This window comes from Pinus tabuliformis, chromosome 3_2 (genome assembly GCF_031772625.1).
Source record: "Pinus tabuliformis cultivar Carrire ecotype Pingquan chromosome 3_2, CPIR1, whole genome shotgun sequence".
Classification (NCBI taxonomy): domain Eukaryota; kingdom Viridiplantae; phylum Streptophyta; class Pinopsida; order Pinales; family Pinaceae; genus Pinus; species Pinus tabuliformis.
In genome coordinates, this window is record NC_142302.1 from 411,507,991 (window position 1) to 411,527,235 (window position 19,245).

Below are 19,245 nucleotides of genomic sequence, written 5' to 3' on the forward strand. Positions count from 1 at the left end.
AGAGAATGCCTGCCTTTCCCTCCCGCAGCCCGGATTTTCCCTCCCAAAATTTGTGCAATTTTTCCTCCCAGCTGAGCCAAACCTTGTAGATAGTCACTGTCAACTCAGATTGTTTGTCTCCAACCCTCAATGACTCTTGAGTAGTTTTCATGAGTCGTTGGCCAGAGCCATCATCCCACTATTGAAAATAGCAACAAGAAATGCTAAATATAGAAGTGCTAAATTTAGCACTGCTATAAATAGCATTTCGGGATACCTTCCTATTTTAGTTAGTCCCTGAACTAAAATAGAGAAGTAAAATTCGAATTTTATCTTAGCAGTTGTTTGTAAAATAATTAATTAATTCATCTTGAGTTAATTAGTTGTAGAAAATCGAACATGAATTCTATGTGAAGACATGCAACAGTTTCTACATTGATTGAGGAATTTATCCATCAGTTAAAGAGATATGAATGAGTTGTAATTTGAGTTGTAATTAGTTAGCTCAGTTAACTGAGTTAAGTCTAGTTAGATTAGTTCAAATAGTTTGTTGAACTAATTGTGAGTTCAGTTAGTTAATGCATGCATGCATGTAATTGTTGCACTTCAGATAATTGAATATTCTCTCATAAATAACTCATGCATGTCAGTTCAATCAGAGAGCCATTTGAGATCAGACGGAGGGACAATGTACTATTAGTTGCAAGAATATTCCATTGTGAATATCTCTTACATGCAGAAGGAATTCATTCCTTGAGGATTGCATAGTTACTTCTTTAGTTTAGTGAGTGTGTGATGAGGCCAATCACACAGGTGGCATCATTGGACCCCAATAAAAACTGCGCAAGGAAATAGGAGGCTTGGAGGGCTACGAGAAGGCATATCTTGTGTCTATTAAGTCTGTGAGCTATATTGTTTTGATTGCAGAGAGAGTAAGATAGCTTGAGAGCTGATTCTTTTTGTAATCTGAACATATTTTCCACTTGTATGATAATACAGAGATTGGGGTTTTAGGCTAAGGCTTTCCTTGGGTTATTCTTCTGTGTTCATGTGTGATTGATTTCTCTTCATCTATTATATGTGTTCTATTTGATCTTGCTCATATTCGATTAAGCTTCCACAAAGTTTGTTGTAGAAGTAGATCTTGTATTTTTCTTTAGTATATTGCATAATTTGTTGATCTACAGTGGGAAATTCTACATGGTATCAAAGCCAAGTTGATCAAAGCGAAGAACAATATACAAAAAGGGAGAAGTTTGAAGTTTGAGGTTCCTGGTTATAGAAATCGAGTTCTTATCACATCTCAATTTCACCAATGGCGTTTAACGGTTTAAGACTTCGGTATGCCCTTGATGGCAACTCAAATTATATAGCCTAGAAGGATCACATGGAAGCAATATTATAGGATAATGGTCTAAAGTACTTCATTGATCAAGAAGTCCCCAAGCCGACAGTGGCTAATGCTACAGAATTGGTGAAATGGAAGAAATGTGTGGCTAGAGCAAGGAGAATCCTCCTGGAGGGAGTTCGAGATCACATTGTCTCGAGCCTCCATGGGAAGGAGACATCATTTTCAATGTTGAAAATATTGAAAGATCTATATCAGAACAACAATGATCAGAGGAAGCTAGCACTAAAAGACAAGCTCACCACCTGCAGGGATGAGCCTGGAAGTGTAGGGATCATGATAGCCGATGATGACATGGTGATTCTTGCACTCCTCCATCCTCCTAAGAGCTGGCATAGCTACCAAGACTCGGTTAATGGAAGAGAAAAACTGCCAGATTGGGAATGACTTTGGTCGGATCTTATGCAGGAGGAGATAAGAAGAAGTACCAGAGATGGATCCTCATCAAAGCAAGATGACGAGGAAAATCTAGCCTTAGCGAGTAAGGTGAGGAAGGGGAAACGGAAGAAATCCTATTCCAAATCCAGTTCTTCCCATGGTGGGAAGAAGTTTGACAAATCGAAAGTGTGATGCTTTCATTGTCATGAAGTGGGCCATTATGCTACGAATTTTCCATAGAATAAATCCTCGAAGGGTTTTGATGGTGAGGCACTGGCCTCAAAGTTTGAGTTGATTTCTCTCTTATCGCATGCATGGTTTCATCCATGGTGGGATGTGTGTGGTACCTAGACAATGGAGCTTCATTGCATATTGGTTGAAGGGAAAGTACCCCTAGGGTCCTTTGGGCTAAGACTCTACCAGACTGAAAATTGCTTATTCAAAGAAACACACACACAGCCATCATTCTTACTTTTAAGCAAATTCTAATGTTTAGGGTACGTACCTAAGGTCCTACGTTCGAGAAGGCCTTTAGGGTCCAAACCCTTCTTGGAGTTCCCTTCTTCTTCCTTCGATCTGCAAGTCAAACAAATCAAGGAACACAACAATACATGTACAGATATTTATGTATAAACCATCTTTATGCTATAAAGTTAGTTATAAAAATCTTTAAGTAACCACTTGCATAAGAATTCAAGACAAGAATCTCATAAGCATAAAGAAAGATTGTTTCGGGAACAAAGACGTGTTTCTTTATATATAAAGGCAAATAAAGTGCATATATCGGAAAGATATCACCTGAACACCTTCAGCAGGCTCCAAGCAAAGCTTCCTCCCGGATTCGTTCCAGCCTCAAGCCTCCAACAAGAGCTCCTTCCAAGTCCTACTCAATGATGATATCAAGGATGAATGATCACCAAGACACATGGAAACAAGGGTTTCCTATGCAAAATGGGGGAAGTGCAGAAAGCACCAAGGACTTCAGACCTGGTCTAAGGGAAAAATCTCAGCATAATAATCTTGCTCTCTTCTCTCTCCCCTTGGCCTTCCCTTTGATGTCTTTTTATACCCTCTCCAAAGTAGTTTTTTAGTTAGGAGTTAGTTGGGAACAGTTGGGCCACGGGCAATAACAGGTGATCCAGCAGGTAAAACCCGCGATCTCCGCCCGAAAAAGAGGAATTTATTATTTTTTAAGTGTTTTAATAGATACACGCGGGTTGGGTATAACAGACCCACGTGTACACGCGTTTAACTCAGGGCAATGTCGCGTATAGGGAATAAAACACTGTTTTTTAAATTTTTGGACCAGGTCTGGAAGGAGGGGTTGCCCTAGGCCATGAGTGCAGCATCACAAACCATAAGAGTGAGATTTGGAGCTATAACAGATGCCCCCTAATGTATGAGGTCAGAAGGGGAATATGATGGCCGAAATATATTAAGTAAGTACAAGGAAAGGAACTCTGCCAAAAAACCGAGGAGGACTTCACCAGAATTCAGCCTGCCAAGCCACCGAAAGGAGATCAGAAAGAAACACTGTCTGAGGCGGGCATACCCATGCTCAGGAAAAGTAAAGCATGTCCGCATATCAAGTACAAGCGGATCCACTAAGTATACAAGTATAACTGACTGGAAAATACATAATGGATCATCTGATCATAATGAGAAAGTACATGTCTGAATATCACATATAAGACTGTCAATGATGCTGAAAGATGCAACGGATCACTGAAATCAAAGACTGATCCCATAAGGTACCAACTGAACATGATGGAATAGGATGGTACTACACTGCAAACTCAGGTGCCAGCATATAGAATGTCGCCATGACTGACTGCAACATATAAGGTGGAGTGGTATCAACTAGCAGCAACAGGAGCAACTGTCAAGTGAACCAATGAATGCTGATACAACCTGAGGTCTTCATCGACCGCCGTGGTACATTTCTACATCATGGGAATAAATGATCTGAAGTCGACCATGTGAGAAATCGTTTGATTACCGGTCATTGATGTATACCGTTAACAAACGCGAGACTACTCACCGATAATGATAATGAGCGTCAAGGTACCCAGTACAATCTAACAAGTGTGAATAGATGAGCTGAAGTCGAACACCTGTAAGAATCTATCAATCAGGAGACAATGATGGTTTCCCACTGTCGATAGCGAGGAATCTGCCACTAATGACTGCAAACCCCAAGGTACTGCCAAATGGACTCTAGATCTTTGCCCCAGAGCAATGAGTCGGAGTCGATAGGGAAAGATCCGCTAGAAGGAAGGCATTAAGGCATCCTTCATCAATCTAGCGCGAGTGTAACCCGTAGGCCAATAATGTGGAAGGAATCGGACGAAAAAGATGTAGTAACCCAACCGAAGTACGTTTCCGGCGTACACAAGATGTGGCTAGCGCACGGCAGAAACCCTCTGAACCAACCAATAATGAAAGCTGACACAGAGGCGAGGTATCCACCAATAGGGTCAAATGGAAACCAAGGTACTGCACGAATCCCAATGTGTGATAATGTATGCTGATGTCGAACACAAGGGAAACCACTCAGTCAAAGACCCATGATACTGATCGATGTTGAGCACAAGGTAACCTATCAATAATGAAAATAGGGCCAGGGTGCGGCTCTAGGCCTGTCCTCAGAGCAATGTGTCGTCGTCAATAAGGACAAGACCCGCCAGCAAGAAGTCAATGGGGACCTTCTCAAACCGGCACGAGTAAAGGACCAATACAACTAATGTGATGATAGACATGACACTGACAACCAGGGATGGCCGACTGAAAAATGAGTCAAGAGACACCGCAGAAAAGCCGACTCAGGCTAACTTCCCTTGAACAAAAGCACGACTCAATGTGACTATGTGGCAGCATACGATGAATCTGTATAAGTTCGTCATGCAGGAGGCACGAACGAACCCTCCATATGATTGGAAGAGATAACCAATCGGGGGAGAACTGACTCGATAACAAGGTTATGGCGTACCTAAGTCAAACTAAATCCCACCCATGCGGAGGAGACTTTGTTTTGAGTGCTTTGTTCAAGGGCGACACGACTGACTCTAGCTGCCAACAATAAATGGAAATAATGTCCCTGTTCCCGCTCTTTTTGGAATATTTAATTTTTTTGTCTTTTTCTGATAAGCCGGAAAAAGAATAAAAGAATGCTATGGTACAGTGGAAAGAACGAGTGTCGGTGAAACAGATGATCTAGTTCCTGGGAAAGGAACGTTCCTATGCTCAATGCAGGGAGGTGAAAAACTGGTCAGTGACACTCAGAGGTAGGTTCCTTCCACGGATCTGGGTATGTCAAGCTGCAGAAGTCAAGGGTATGCAAGGTTGATTTTGCAGACGTCATGGTCAAAAGTAGGCTTAAACACGAGTCCAAGTGAAGCCGGCTATAGGCCAAAAGGTGCAAATGGTCAACATGCAATGCAGAAGTACAACTCAACACACATAGGAGCCTCTAGGGTATAAGGCCAGAACGAAACGAAGAAGCACAGAGGAATGAGTCTTCAACGCATAAGTCATGGCGGGACTACAGAGGACTCCCGAGCCTACTCAAAACGAAGCAGCATGGGCAACAAATGTCAGTGAGGTGCTAACTAGGATGCCCATGTAAAAGGATGGCTCTACCATCATGTCATGATTTAAAGAATCGGCGAGTGAAAATGGCTTACGAACCATAACATGATGGGGTCGACCCTACGGCAGATGTATCGGTCAAATGGAGGCTAGTATGCATAATGCAACGGAAAAATGGTGTCCCTAACCTATATGCCAGTGAGAACACGATACCTACATGACGGGTCAGCAGTCATGGAACCGTCTCGAACCGTCGAAAAATGTCCAAAATGTTCTGAAAAACAACCCAATCTCGACATTCCAAGCTCCCAAGTTAAAAGTGACATGAAACCAAACAAAATAAAATTTTGAAAAAATTTTGCATTTTCAAAACTTATAAAAAGAAATTTTGGACTTACCATTTTCACCGTTTGACTTGGAGAGCAAAAATTGTGGAGCAAAAGGAGCAAACTTCCCCGTGACTTATCCAACCGTTCAAACTTGCCGAAAACTTCCAGGTAAGCACTAAACTTGTCTTGCAATTGATTGTGATAGTTTTTAGGAAGTTTAATTAATGTTTCACCGTTAGACTTTTGCAAAAAATTGCTCTGCGGCGTACACGCGGGTTGGATGTATAGAACTCGCGTATACGACGGCCCTACACGCAACTGTGTATAGGGTAACCCGCGTGTGCGCAGCGAAAAATTTTTATACATAAAACTAATGGATGAAAATGATTTTTTCTTCCAGGATGACTATCACATGGCGTGAAAGAGAGCACTCAGCTGTAGATAATGAAGTTATGAACAATGATGAGGCATTAGACGCCCTGCGGGGATGCGGATTGTTAAAATTCTTCAAGTTGCCAAATATGAAAGCAAACGTGCGTCTGCTCGAGAGACTCATTGATTATTGGGATGTCGAGGAAGAAGCTTTTGTGATTGATCAGATGCCACTCAGGATAGAAGTGGAAGATATATATTTCATCACGGGCCTTTCCCGAAGGGGAGAGGTAGTACACTCCCGGGGCAGGACCCGGAATAGCCTCAGTGTAGACGACTATGTTCAAATTTACTGCCCAGGTCATCGGAAGGTCGGGAGCCAGATCTCTATCCCAGACGTGGCGAGTTTGTCACTGCGGATAATCTTGTTCACCATAGCTCGAGTGAACGGATCATCCTCGCTACATCAGGCATCACGGGTAAACATGAGCGTAGCAGTGGACTGTCTCACCACGGTGTTTGACTGGTGTACTCCTCTACTCGCCAACATGAAGGAACAGCTTGCTTCTATCAGGAGGGGACGGACCAAGAACTTTGGGTACGAAACTATTTTATGCACTTTCTTCTTCGAGAAGGTTCCCGCACTCCGCCCCAGGGTAGCAGTTCCCATCAGTAGTCCACGTGATCCACGCATGGGCCGGTGGGCTGACTTGATGAAACGTCTGGGGGGTGGGGAAGTGCCTAGGAATGCATTCGACGATGATTTTTTTGCTTGGTGGGAGCAACAGATCATCGCCATAGATGACTACCCCTATGCTGGGCTGGATTTCCGAGGAGATCCTGATCTAGTGTTACCACCGGATGCAGCATGGGGTGAGATTGGTAAGATTTTTGATTTTTATGATTTTTTGGATTTTTCAAATATAATGATAAATTTTGAAAAATATTTTTTGATGAGATTCAAATGGCTAATATGATGATCATGTTCCAGACATTGGGCCTGTGCGACCAGATGGATTCCCGCGGCATGGACGGCGTGGCCGAGGAGCCGAAGAGACGGCTGCGGATGCGGAAAGGACCCTCAACAACGTCCAGCGACACTTGACGAGACTGAGCTGCCAAGTACCAATGGCCGAGGTGGAGGACCTTCCTCCAGATATGCAGCGTCATGTGGTTGGGATGCCACGTGACTGGGTTCGCGTCTTTCGGCGCGTGGCCAATGCTATAGTTACTTATTTAGCTGCTCATCCAGAGCCGAGGCGTTAGATATGCCTGACATGATTATGGGCATTTGAGTCCCAATTTTGTATATTTTTGGACACACATATGTACACTCGAGACGCTTTGCGATATATATATATATATATATACAGTTTGACTCTTTGATGCATGATTTTATGATGATGAATGATTGATATGCCAGTCTAATGCTTGATTAGCGATAGAATCAGCTAACCAATTTTGAGATCTTGGAATGTGCAAAAAAAATGTAAATAAATGATCTTTGCAACAACCTCACCCTTAAATATTGGCGATATAATAATGGATCTCTAACCCGATAAATGTTATTTAACTGAGACACTATCAATTGAGAATCAAGGTATACTACCAACGAGTCGATCCCATAAGAGATTGCCTCGGATAATAAATTGATAACAGCTGTATACTCGGCCATATTATTTGACGCAGGACCGATACACACGCCTCTCGATATCATCAACTGACCAGTTGGGTAATAAAGTACCCAAGCTGCGGAAGCAAGATTCCGAGTGTGCCGACTAGCATCATCAGCGAATCCAAAATAAATCAAATCATCCATCAGCACCTGCCAAAGCAGACCAAAAAGTGCTGATATCAGAAAACGCTCGACAATATATGTACAAATACACATAAAATACAAAGAAGCCACTGCCTGGCCAAAGCTAAGCAAAGAACTTCCTGAGGTAGAGCCCGTCAGGGGGCTCCGCCGACCGACTCCTAGGGATGTTTACAGGTACGACGATCGAACCAATCAATATACTCTCTTCGACAAATAAATGTGTTGGAGCCAAAGGGACCGTACAAACATCACTAGTCGAACTGGAGGACCGAGATTCTACTTGATGCACAGGGGAATGAAAATGTAACCGACGATGTAAATCTTCCAAAGGTTGATCTACGGCCGTCATTGCTTCGAATACCGCTTCATCCGATGGAAAAACAATATCCGAGCAATCCAATGCAGAGGTGGAACCAAGGGTCCGAAACTGAGCCACATCACCATCTATTTCTTTCCCAAAGGAAATAGTAGAATGGTTATCTACAGAGTTTTCGATAGATTTGCATCTTGGTTCCACTGTAGATATAAGAGATTCTATTCCACCCACCTTATCATCACCTGATGTGGTCACAGATGAAGCTAAGGTTCCAGGATTCGAAGAATAAGGAGTTTGAACAAACTCTCTCCATAAAGGATCCCTGGAGGATGAAATTGTATCTATACCAGCTGTAGGAGGGGGAAGATTAAACGTACCCATCAACGAAGAGTACATCCCAACTCCTAGACTCTCAGTAGGCGGACGGGGGTTACCCACTAAAGGAATAGTAGAGTCAGAGTTTGCTTGAGAATCAACTGGGCAATAGTCCAATTGGTCAACCTTAACAATTTTCCCCTCATAAGGAAAGCAAATGACACGAAACAGAGTCGAAACAACGGCATCCATATCGTATACCCAGTTCCTTCCTAATAGGAGATTATAATCTAGGTTAGCGTCTATGACTTCTACTTCAATATTAACGACCTTTCCTCCAACACATATAGGAAAAGCCGGGATAATCCCGTATGGCCTATGAGAGTGACCATCAAATGCTGTCAATAGGGTAGGTGAAGGGACAACCGACGGTGATCCAATGGCCTTCCAGCATAACATAGACATGACACACGTGGAAGCTCCCTCATCCACAACCGTTCGAAAAATATTCGTTTTCTGGTAGGTAGACTTTATCTGGAAAGCCATGTGATGAGGAAGTCTCTTTTTGACATTACTCATATCAAAAGAGAGAGCTAAGGAGTTACTTGGATCTACTGCCCCCATTTCCGATAGCAAGGCACTTCGTTGAGCAGGACATGACTAGAGAACCTCTAACGCGGACATAGCACATGGACTCTGGGCCAGATCCTCAACAATGGAGTAATTCTGGGCTGCCCTAATATTAGGGTTGATAGTCGCGCGTTTTGCGGAACCTTTCGGCACCCGAGGTATAGTCTCAACAGAAGGTCGCTCAATATGAAGTGGGTTTTTAGTTTCGGGAACTGATTTACCCTTAGAATTTTCACCTTCACCATAATCGCGTGACCGTGTGGCCACATTAGCGTGTGCACCCATCATGAAAACATTCGATGACTTGTCCCCTTCCTGGTTGCCCCCTGCGGAGGTACCAGGGTTCGAACTCGCGCCAGCAAGAAGTTGCTGCCCTTGGGGAAACGGGTTAGTTAACACAGCTTGCGAACTAGAAGTCCCTTGCTGTCCTAACAAGCGCTGAGCGTCTTCAATCCTAGGGCAGAGATGAGTTAGATGGTCTCCACTGCACAACTTGCAAGGAAACTTGACTTTCTTTCTCGACTCATTTCCACCACCACCAGCGTTGTTGCCGGATTTATTTGCATCGGGCTTCCCATCCGAATTCTTCTTCTTACCACGTCCTTTCTTTTTCCCATTGGAATTTTGATTTCCTTTGGGGTTATCGGATTGGACGACGTTAATGGAAGAATTTTGGGAAGCTTGAGGATTAGACATTGTGACTTGGTTGTTAGGAGCAGTTTGTAATGACAACTGCTGCAATTGATTCAACAAGTTCACTGTAGTCAAGTCTACTGATCCCACAATGCCATCCGCGTGTGGACCTGGCTTCGGCTTAGCTAAATCAACCTTAGATCCAGGAGCATCTGGCAAGTACTTTTGGAGGATCCCAGACTGAGAGTAAATCAGTTCTAACTGCTGGGCCCTGAAAATGGCTTGCTCCTCAGAATAGACCCCAGACATGGAGACATCCTTGGAGATCTCGGGTTGCAAAGACTTCAAAAACCACTCTAGACGGTACTCCGGAGGGATTTCGGCTTTGATGAGCCTCTTTCTCCGTCTCCATTCCTGAATGTGATCAGAAATGGGGGTTGCCTTATCTTGACGAAAGGTAGCCAGAAGTTCAGTTCCGGCATCATAGCGGACAGGCAACTGGAAGTGATTCAAGAAGATATTAGCTAAGTCTGTGAACGATGTAAAGCTGCCCCTGGCAACTCTATATACCATTTAGCCACATTACCAGTCAAGGTGCGCTGAAAGAGTCTCAACCTAATCGAATCTTCGATGAGGGAGTTGGATGAGCACCACAAATGGAATGTGGTTACATGATCGCCCGGATCTTCACCACTCTTCCCTTCGAATTTTGGAATGTCCGAAGGGAGTTTGGTTGGGACCGGAGGCCAGGCCGGATTGTATTTGATAGGGTCGTTCATTAGCTTAGTGAGATCTGGCAAGTTTAATGTTGCCAGAAACGGAAGCCTAGGAGGACCTAGGGGATTCCACCCAGACTGGGCAGAACTCCCAAAGTTCTGAAAAGATTGTCCTGGGATTTGGGAGGCACCAGGCTGCCTGAAGTGACCATTAGAACCGGCTGAACCAAAAGGCAAACCTTGTGGTCCAGCAAAATTCGGAGTTTGACCAACTCCTTCCGTATAACCTCCATAGCCTGCAAAGTTCCCTCCTAAAGAATGGTAAGGAGTTGATAACCCCTGATATGGGTTCCAAGCCGAAGCAAGGGGAGGAATACTTTGAAACATGCTGACCGTGGAATACGGCCTACTTCCTTGTTGGCCGATAAATGGATTCGCAGTTCCTGCGTTGCTAACCCCAGGGTTATTCCAACCTTGGAAAGGATTGTTGCTTTGTCCTATTGAAGAAAAAGGCATGGATCCTACCGTTGGGTTGGAATGTGGGATATGACCACTTCCGAAAGGAAAACCCTGGAATGAAGCCGATCTGCCCATCATGGACGTAGCGGCACTGAACGGAACCGATGGAATACCCTGTGATTGGGTGCCAAAAAGGAAGGAACCAGTACTAAAAGCATTAGTTTGGGCATTTCCACTCGTGGACGGAATGGAGGTAGACCCCACCAAAGATGTACTAGCAAACGATCCGAACAAGGAAGCGGAGGGGATGGAAATGGTTCCTCCCCCTTGCACCGATGTTGGGGTTTGCATAGTCGCAGCACTCGTAGAAGCCATGCTTCCAGTAGTGATCATAAATGGTAAGCGCGTAGCGTAACCTGGACTCGCTGGTCTATGTGACGGAGTCCCAACGTATTGCAATACGTCCAGATAACTAGATGGTAGTGGAGAATTTGGAATCGCTAATGATTCTGAAAGTTCTTCTACCTCTACGTTATTCTCCGCTTGAAAGCGAACTCGAGAAGGGACTGGAGTGTCCCTCTCTTGCTCAGAAGTGCCAGGCCTTGCTTGGCCGCTAATATCCCCGAGAGGAGGATCAATCCCCGATGCGTCAACCAGCGTGGGACGGGCCCTACCGGTAGTATCCCCTCTGCGCCTTCTAGGAGAAGGCTCTAAACTAGGTGGCGAGAGACCACGAAGTCTTCGAGACCGTCTTGGAGACCGGTCAGCCACTTTGAATTTTTTGTTATGATCTAACTAAAGACTCAAAAAATTAAAAGCTAAGCCGACTAGGAGCACAGAGCACACACTATAAAGTTCCTAAAGAAACAGCCAGTCAAACAACTTTCAAGTATTTCCGCTCCGGGTGATTAGGACCGGACACCAAAATACGAGAAAGTGAATCAAAGGGCCTTCCGAAGATAGTCTGGGATGATGAGGGCCCAGTCCTATCAGCGAAGGTATCAGAGGAAGTTACGCTGACCTCCTAACAACAGCCTGCGCCGGTGCAAGCCCCCAAGCTTCGCAAGGGTGCCCTCCAGTAGTACTGTCGAGAGTGATACAACGTCGACCTCAGGTGCCACGGGATTCCCCTCCGCAGCCACCTATGCAGATCCCTAGGAGAGGCAACTATGGGTACCAACTCGTCGCAGAAGCCAGGCGGAACAGTCGTGAGGTAAGTTCGGACAAGTAGGAGAGGGGGTATCTCTCTTCCCTGTCTTCACAGACCCTTGTGCTTAACTCCCAGATCCGGAGCTTTCCTGGTCTTCCTAACGCTATTGGATTTACTCTCGTTAATCAGACTCTTATGTTTGACGTTTTATGTGGCCTTGGAGAGTTAACTCTCCACTCGCCTATTCCAAGGCCCTAAAATCCTAAACTTGTTGGTGTAATAACTAAAACAAAAAGTTCTAGTGGATTTTAATTAAGCGCTTGATTTTATTAGGCTGTTCTTTAAGTCACAAGGTTATGGAGATGAAACTTGTGGTGTTTTTATGGACGCAAAAGAAATTAATAAAACTTAGCTACATGCACATGCACTTTTGTTTTCGATGAAAAGCAATTTCTATGAGGTTCAGAGGTACTTCTATTATAAACAAATTTTTTCTTTTTCTTTTCAGACTCCACACTCACAAAAACTAACAAAACTAAATATGCCTAAAAAGAGATGCAAATCTTACCCTAATGCAAGAACTATATGTGGATGCAAGATTCAAAGACTACTCTAAAAACAAAGAAGGAAAGTTGCTGCTTTACCAAATTTTGTCTTGCCACTAAAATGCTTAGATAGAAGATGATGTGTTACCAATCATTTCGTCCAAACAATAAAAACAAGTTCTAAGATAAAAAACAAAGCACTTTCACTTCGCAAAAAAGGAAATCAAATGAGAAGCAAGTTTAAGAAAGCGAAACTCAAAAACTTTCAAAAGATTTTCTTTCAATCAAACCAAAAAAGTCTTTTTCAAAGGAAAGCTCTCAAAAACTGACACCAATGATTGATAAACAAGCAACCAAACACTTTTGTGAATTGACACCTTTCAAATGATGAAAACTCAACAAAAATAAAATGTGTTCGAAATCGCTTTTGACAATCAAAAGCAGCAATGAAAGTCCTAAATATCAAAAGACAAGTTTCAAGAAAATGGTAACAAACAAACTTCCCGAAACGAAGGAGCAAATGGTCATAAAAATGATTTCGTTAAGCAAACAAAAAGTGTCATGAAAGCAAAAATGGACACAAAGATTGAACCCAATCTTCCCACTCTGCCGAAACAGAGCAATCAAGATTCTTAAACAGAAATCTTGTGTGTCAAAAATCAATGACGCTTGCAATCAACGAAAACAAGACTAATACTCCTTATGACTAGAGAGAGTTCAAAACAAGATGCCCCCTGTCAAACAGAGAACTGTTACTGGAGAAATAACTGCTTGACACTGACCCAAACCACCAGACAAACATTCAGCAAAAAGAAAATTTATAAATCTTGAAATTTATGTAATATACGCGCCTGCAATTAAGTGCAGAATGCGTGTATACGCGACTGAAACTAAGGAAACCTGCGTATACGCGGGTTCACTTAGTGCAACTTGCGTATATACGCTTCTGTAATCCAGAAAAAGAGCGTATCTGAAGTCTTTCAAGAAAAATAAAAAATAACAGACTGAAAAACTGGAAAAACTTGGAGTTCAAGAAAAGATCAGACAGTGAGAGCCAACAAACAGAGGGGCTGAGCCTTGATTGGCTTGAAGACTACCCAAACTAGGAACAACAAGAGTGTTGTCCCCAGTGGAGTCGCCAATTCTGGTTGAAGGGAAAGTACCCCTAGGGTCCTTTGGGCTAAGACTCTACCAGACTGAAAATTGCTTATTCAAAGAAACACACACACAGCCATCATTTTTACTTTTAAGCAAATTCTAATGTTTAGGGTACGTACCTAAGGTCCTACGTTCGAGAAGGCCTTTAGGGTCCAAACCCTTCTTGGAGTTCCCTTCTTCTTCCTTCGATCTGCAAGTCAAACAAATCAAGGAACACAACAGTACATGTACAGATATTTATGTATAAACCATCTTTATGCTATAAAGTTAGTTATAAAAATCTTTAAGTAACCACTTGCATAAGAATTCAAGACAAGAATCTCATAAGCATAAAGAAAGATTGTTTCGGGAACAAAGACGTGTTTCTTTATATATAAAGGCAAATAAAGTGCATATATCGGAAAGATATCACCTGAACACCTTCAGCAGGCTCCAAGCAAAGCTTCCTCCCGGATTCGTTCCAGCCTCAAGCCTCCAACAAGAGCTCCTTCCAAGTCCTACTCAATGATGATATCAAGGATGAATGATCACCAAGACACATGGAAACAAGGGTTTCCTATGCAAAATGGGGGAAGTGCAGAAAGCACCAAGGACTTCAGACCTGGTCTAAGGGAAAAATCTCAGCATAATAATCTTGCTCTCTTCTCTCTCCCCTTGGCCTTCCCTTTGATGTCTTTTTATACCCTCTCCAAAGTAGTTTTTTAGTTAGGAGTTAGTTGGGAACAGTTGGGCCACGGGCAATAACAGGTGATCCAGCAGGTAAAACCCGCGATCTCCGCCCGAAAAAGAGGAATTTATTATTTTTTAAGTGTTTTAATAGATACACGCGGGTTGGGTATAACAGACCCGCGTGTACACGCGTTTAACTCAGGGCAATGTCGCGTATAGGGAATAAAACACTGTTTTTTAAATTTTTGGACCAGTCTGGAAGGAGGGGTTGCCCTAGGCCATGAGTGCAGCATCACAAACCATAAGAGTGAGATTTGGAGCTATAACAGCGGGGTCCTCTCCTTTGCATGGAAACTAGTTGATGCGGTGAATCAAATGCTCCATGATGGGGATGGGCTCCTCCAACCACAAACACCCACCATGCACCAGGCAGAGCAGCTGCCTAATGACAAAAGCTGTTATTGGGGCACGGTGGAAATGTGGCACCTAAAGAAGGTTTAGTAGCCTTGCACTTTCCACTCTGCACACCCACTTTTGCGGCTCTAATTTGGTAACCCCCGCTGCGGTGTTCTGCTTAGGCTTCATAAGTTGCGTGGTCTCTAGGTTAGATAACTTCTCGTGGTCAACGAGGTCCCAATATTCAAATTTTAAACTAGGCACCCATCCTAGGTGCGTGCCCTCGAAAATGATGTTATCTGGGAGGAGGGGGGTCTATAGAGAGCTCTTGCTCTCGTCAAGATCCTTGGGCACTTTAACCTTCCCCTTCCACGGGGGGATATAGGCGGGTAGCTTTGTTGGAGGGTGCGTGGGCTTAGTTTCCTCCTCCATGCCTTCGCTCTTGTCTTCTTAGATGATCAGGTCCTCCAGGGCTTCCTCCTCCTCCTTGTCGGTTTCTATGTTAACAACTTTCCCCTTCTCCTCCATCGTCAACCTGGTGCGCAACAGGTTTCACGGGGACACACGTACGGGAACCATCGCTTGTTTTTCCTTCTTTGTTCTTGGCATGCGGGTGATTTCGGGATTTCAACCACAATCCTGACGCCTTCAGGGGCATCCCCCACAATCAGGGCCTGCGCGACCTCTTCGATGGTCATCTCTGTGATATTCATAACTTCCTCAGATGCTGCCATCGTGTTCGACCAGAAATCTATTGTTCGCGTATTTAGGGGCTCAAAGAATTCTCTGCATAGGTCAAATAGGGCTCTGCTCAGGCTACGCAGGGTATACAACTGCTTAATTCACAAATGGTCAAGTGTTGTTTGTTGGGAAACCCTTTGTAATTTATAGGGCCTTTTGAATTTGAATTCGACCATTCCCCCCAAATCCGAATCATTAATGCTCCCTTGGTGGTATATTTTTCCAAATCTTGCCCATAAATCGTGTCTTAAATGCCTGCCACCCACTCCATTTGGCCTCAAGTAGAGCATTCCATCATGAATAGTGACTTCAAAGGCCACTTTCTGACCAACCCGCGTGGCAGCGCAGCCCCCCTTGTGCGGTCACAGACCTTGTGACTCCTTGCTTCTATGCGTATCTCTTACATCGCGCAACTTCCGGGTAGAGTAGTTTATCGTCCCGCGCCTCCTTTCAACTGCCTGGAGTGCTAAGACTGTACTTCCTTTGACTAGTCAGGTGGTCACACCACCTGTATAGGGTTTCATCCTGTCATCCATCACTTTTCCTAGAAAAAACCCACCTTTTATTGTTACGGGCGGCGTCGCGCACTTTATCATCTGCAACGTGCCACCTTGGTTGATTCTCTTAGTAATGTGTGGTCCAAGCCAAGGCATCAGACTGATCAATTCGCAGTGATAGTCCTAAAACTTGTCAACGTGATCATGCACACTGTCTTATCACCTTGGTCTTCTTAGCAAGAAAATCTTCCTTTATCTCATCCTCCAGCTTCTTGACTTCCGCTTCTACCAGAGCACATTTCTTACTTAATCGCACCCTTTCTTTCTCAAGTTCTTGGAGCCTAAAATTTCCCAGTTGGATTTCTTCTTCCAAGGTTCTGCGTACCGTCATATCTACGGGTGTTGTAATGTGTGGACTAGGCTTTTCATGTACTATAGGGCTTACAACGTTTGCTTTATACTCCAGCCTTGGTGGTGCCTGCGTGGTCAGGTTCTTGCACACGGTCCTATAAGCCCATAGAATCGCTGGTACACGCAGATACCAGTCAGTCTGCTTCGCATTGTGGACCTTGTTTAACGCTTCACAATGTTTGTTAAAGGCTTCTATGTGGATAACCTTCTGCGCACTTGGTTTTTCCATACTTCGTGGTTCCAACCGGAGGGGTTGTTCGTGCCATTGCCTTGCCTGCACCTGATTACTGACTGTGTCTCCTAACGCAAAGACTGTGTGCATCCATGTAGGTTTCGTACCATATGTCTATATCCATCTAAACAGGTGGGTGTGTAGACTGTTTTGTTCGACAATATTGTCCATTAATCGCATTTGAGGCTTCCCAAACCACGTGCGCATCATCCTTCTGCACTCGCGCCAGTCCTCAAAACTTCTTTGGTGCGTACCCCACCACTTCATGGGCGTAGCACATAGTACCCACTTCAAAGCTTCAAAACATTGTTGTTCCAAAACTTCTCTTTGAAATCTACTCAGGAAGTCATCCACCTCACTGAATCCATCATACATAGGTAGATCCCTCATCTCCGTCGATACGCAGTGCATCGATCTTGTCATCATGTTTTGCCATCATTCTATTTCCTCGTCCAAATCTGATGTGCATGAGCTTTCATGCTCCCATGATATTCCTCCATCTACGGTCGGATTCACCCAGTCTTTCTCACGTGTAGTTATTTTGTAGATGTAGTCCAAGTCATCGTCGTTGTCGTAGTCATGCACTGGCTCCATGTAGCATGATCCTTCTACAGGGTCCAGCGGTACAACCATGCGCAAAGAATTTTTCTCAAAAATCATCTTGCATTTCTTTAGATTTATCACCCCATTCATGTTAGTGGCCTAATCTATTCCCAATAGCGCAGGGTAGGGACTGTTGTCATCAACAATTTCTATCACTTTGAAATCTGCTAGTGCACTTGCTCCTTCGATATCTACTATGATTGCCTACAATCTCCCCATAGGTAGGATATTTTGTTGATTTTCCATTCGTAGTTGGATAGGAGACCATTGTAGTGTAGGCCTTCCCATGTGCTCCCATGTCTTCTTTGGCAGGACGTTCACGTCTGATCCTATATCTAGAATCACTTGGTCCATCTCATATTCCCTAATCTATGCGGTCAATCTCATTTCCCTTCCTGTTCGCATTGTGTACTTTCCAAGCTTCTGGACTATGCGCGGTTCTCCTTGCACAGTCCCAACACATCTATTTATGAGTTTCTGTAGCCCCTTACAGCCTTGTTGTTGCGCAACAGCTTCATTAATGTTTCCAGGAACATGGTGAGCATTGATGGGACCATTTCTGGCTTCGGTTTATCTTTACTTCCTGAAGTGGAGGAATCAGCGAAGCTCTTCTTGGCTTCCATGAAGGTTTCCTTAGTGCGCTCCAAATCAAACTCTGGTTCCTTCACTAGAGCCTTGTGAACCTAAGTACTTTCTTTAAGCTGCTTACCTTTGTCATCCCTTGTCGTAATTCCAATTTGGAGCACAATATTCACATTAGGGTATTCCTCGCGTGGCTCATACTTCATCATTTGCAGGTTCTGAGTCGGGGGAGGTTGGAGTGCTCCTTTATCATGTAACCTTGCTATAAGTGTGGGACAATCCTCTGTCTCATGATCAAACAATGTACAATACAAGCATGATGGTTGTGTTGGATTCATACAATCACATGCATAATTCCTTGACCCTCTGAAATTGTAACATATAAATTGTCCTCGGCCTCTTCCTCGTCCTCCTCCACCTTGGCCTCGTCCGCGCCCTTGAAATCCAGTTCGCGCCATCACTACATTCTGGTCAAGGGTCGCGTTTCGGCTTGAACTCTGTAGGTAGGAGTTTGATCCATCATTAGCTCATAACTTCTACAGGTGCATTCATCATGGCCTACTGATCTACAGAAATTACAGAACAACTACTATGAAGTCTGCGTATACTTCTGCAATAAACGATAGTTATCCGTAGCATGCTTTCCTCCTATCTGAGAAATCACACACCATAGTGTAGGCGCCATGCTCAATCCTACTTGTGCCTTCGGTCTCAATGGCATTGGCCCTCCTCCCACGAGGTAATTCGCGAAAAACAGACAATGGTCGTTGTTGTGCCCCTGGCCCTTGCACTTTACACACCATACCTCATCGCGTACTTTTGGGCGAGCTATCCTATCCTATTTCAAACTCTGCATCTCAAGCCACAAGTTTTTCAATTGTGCATGAATCTACTGAACTCCTAGGTTGGGATCTTGTATTGGGGTCTCGTGAAATCTCATTGCAACCTTCAAGGCCTCGACCTAAGTTGTCAACCCCTGTGGTGACAACGTGTTCCTTAGATGTGGTGTTAACGATGCTACAAAACATTCGCAGTGTTGTCCATCTGTCAACATCATGTTAGCTTCATGAATTGTGCACTTCAGTATCTAATCCAACTCCTAAGGGATCTCGCCTGGTAGCATTGTGTATTCCTTGAACCTAATGATCGACTGCGCATCTAAATTCAGCCTGCTAAATTCTTTGTTTAGCGCAGCTTTGATATTCGTGACCCCTGCATTCAGATTTTCATTGAAATGCTTAATGTACCAAGTCAACGCGTGATCCTGCAAAGCGCTGACCAACATTGCGTTCTTTATATTGTCATCTGTGACTCCCTAT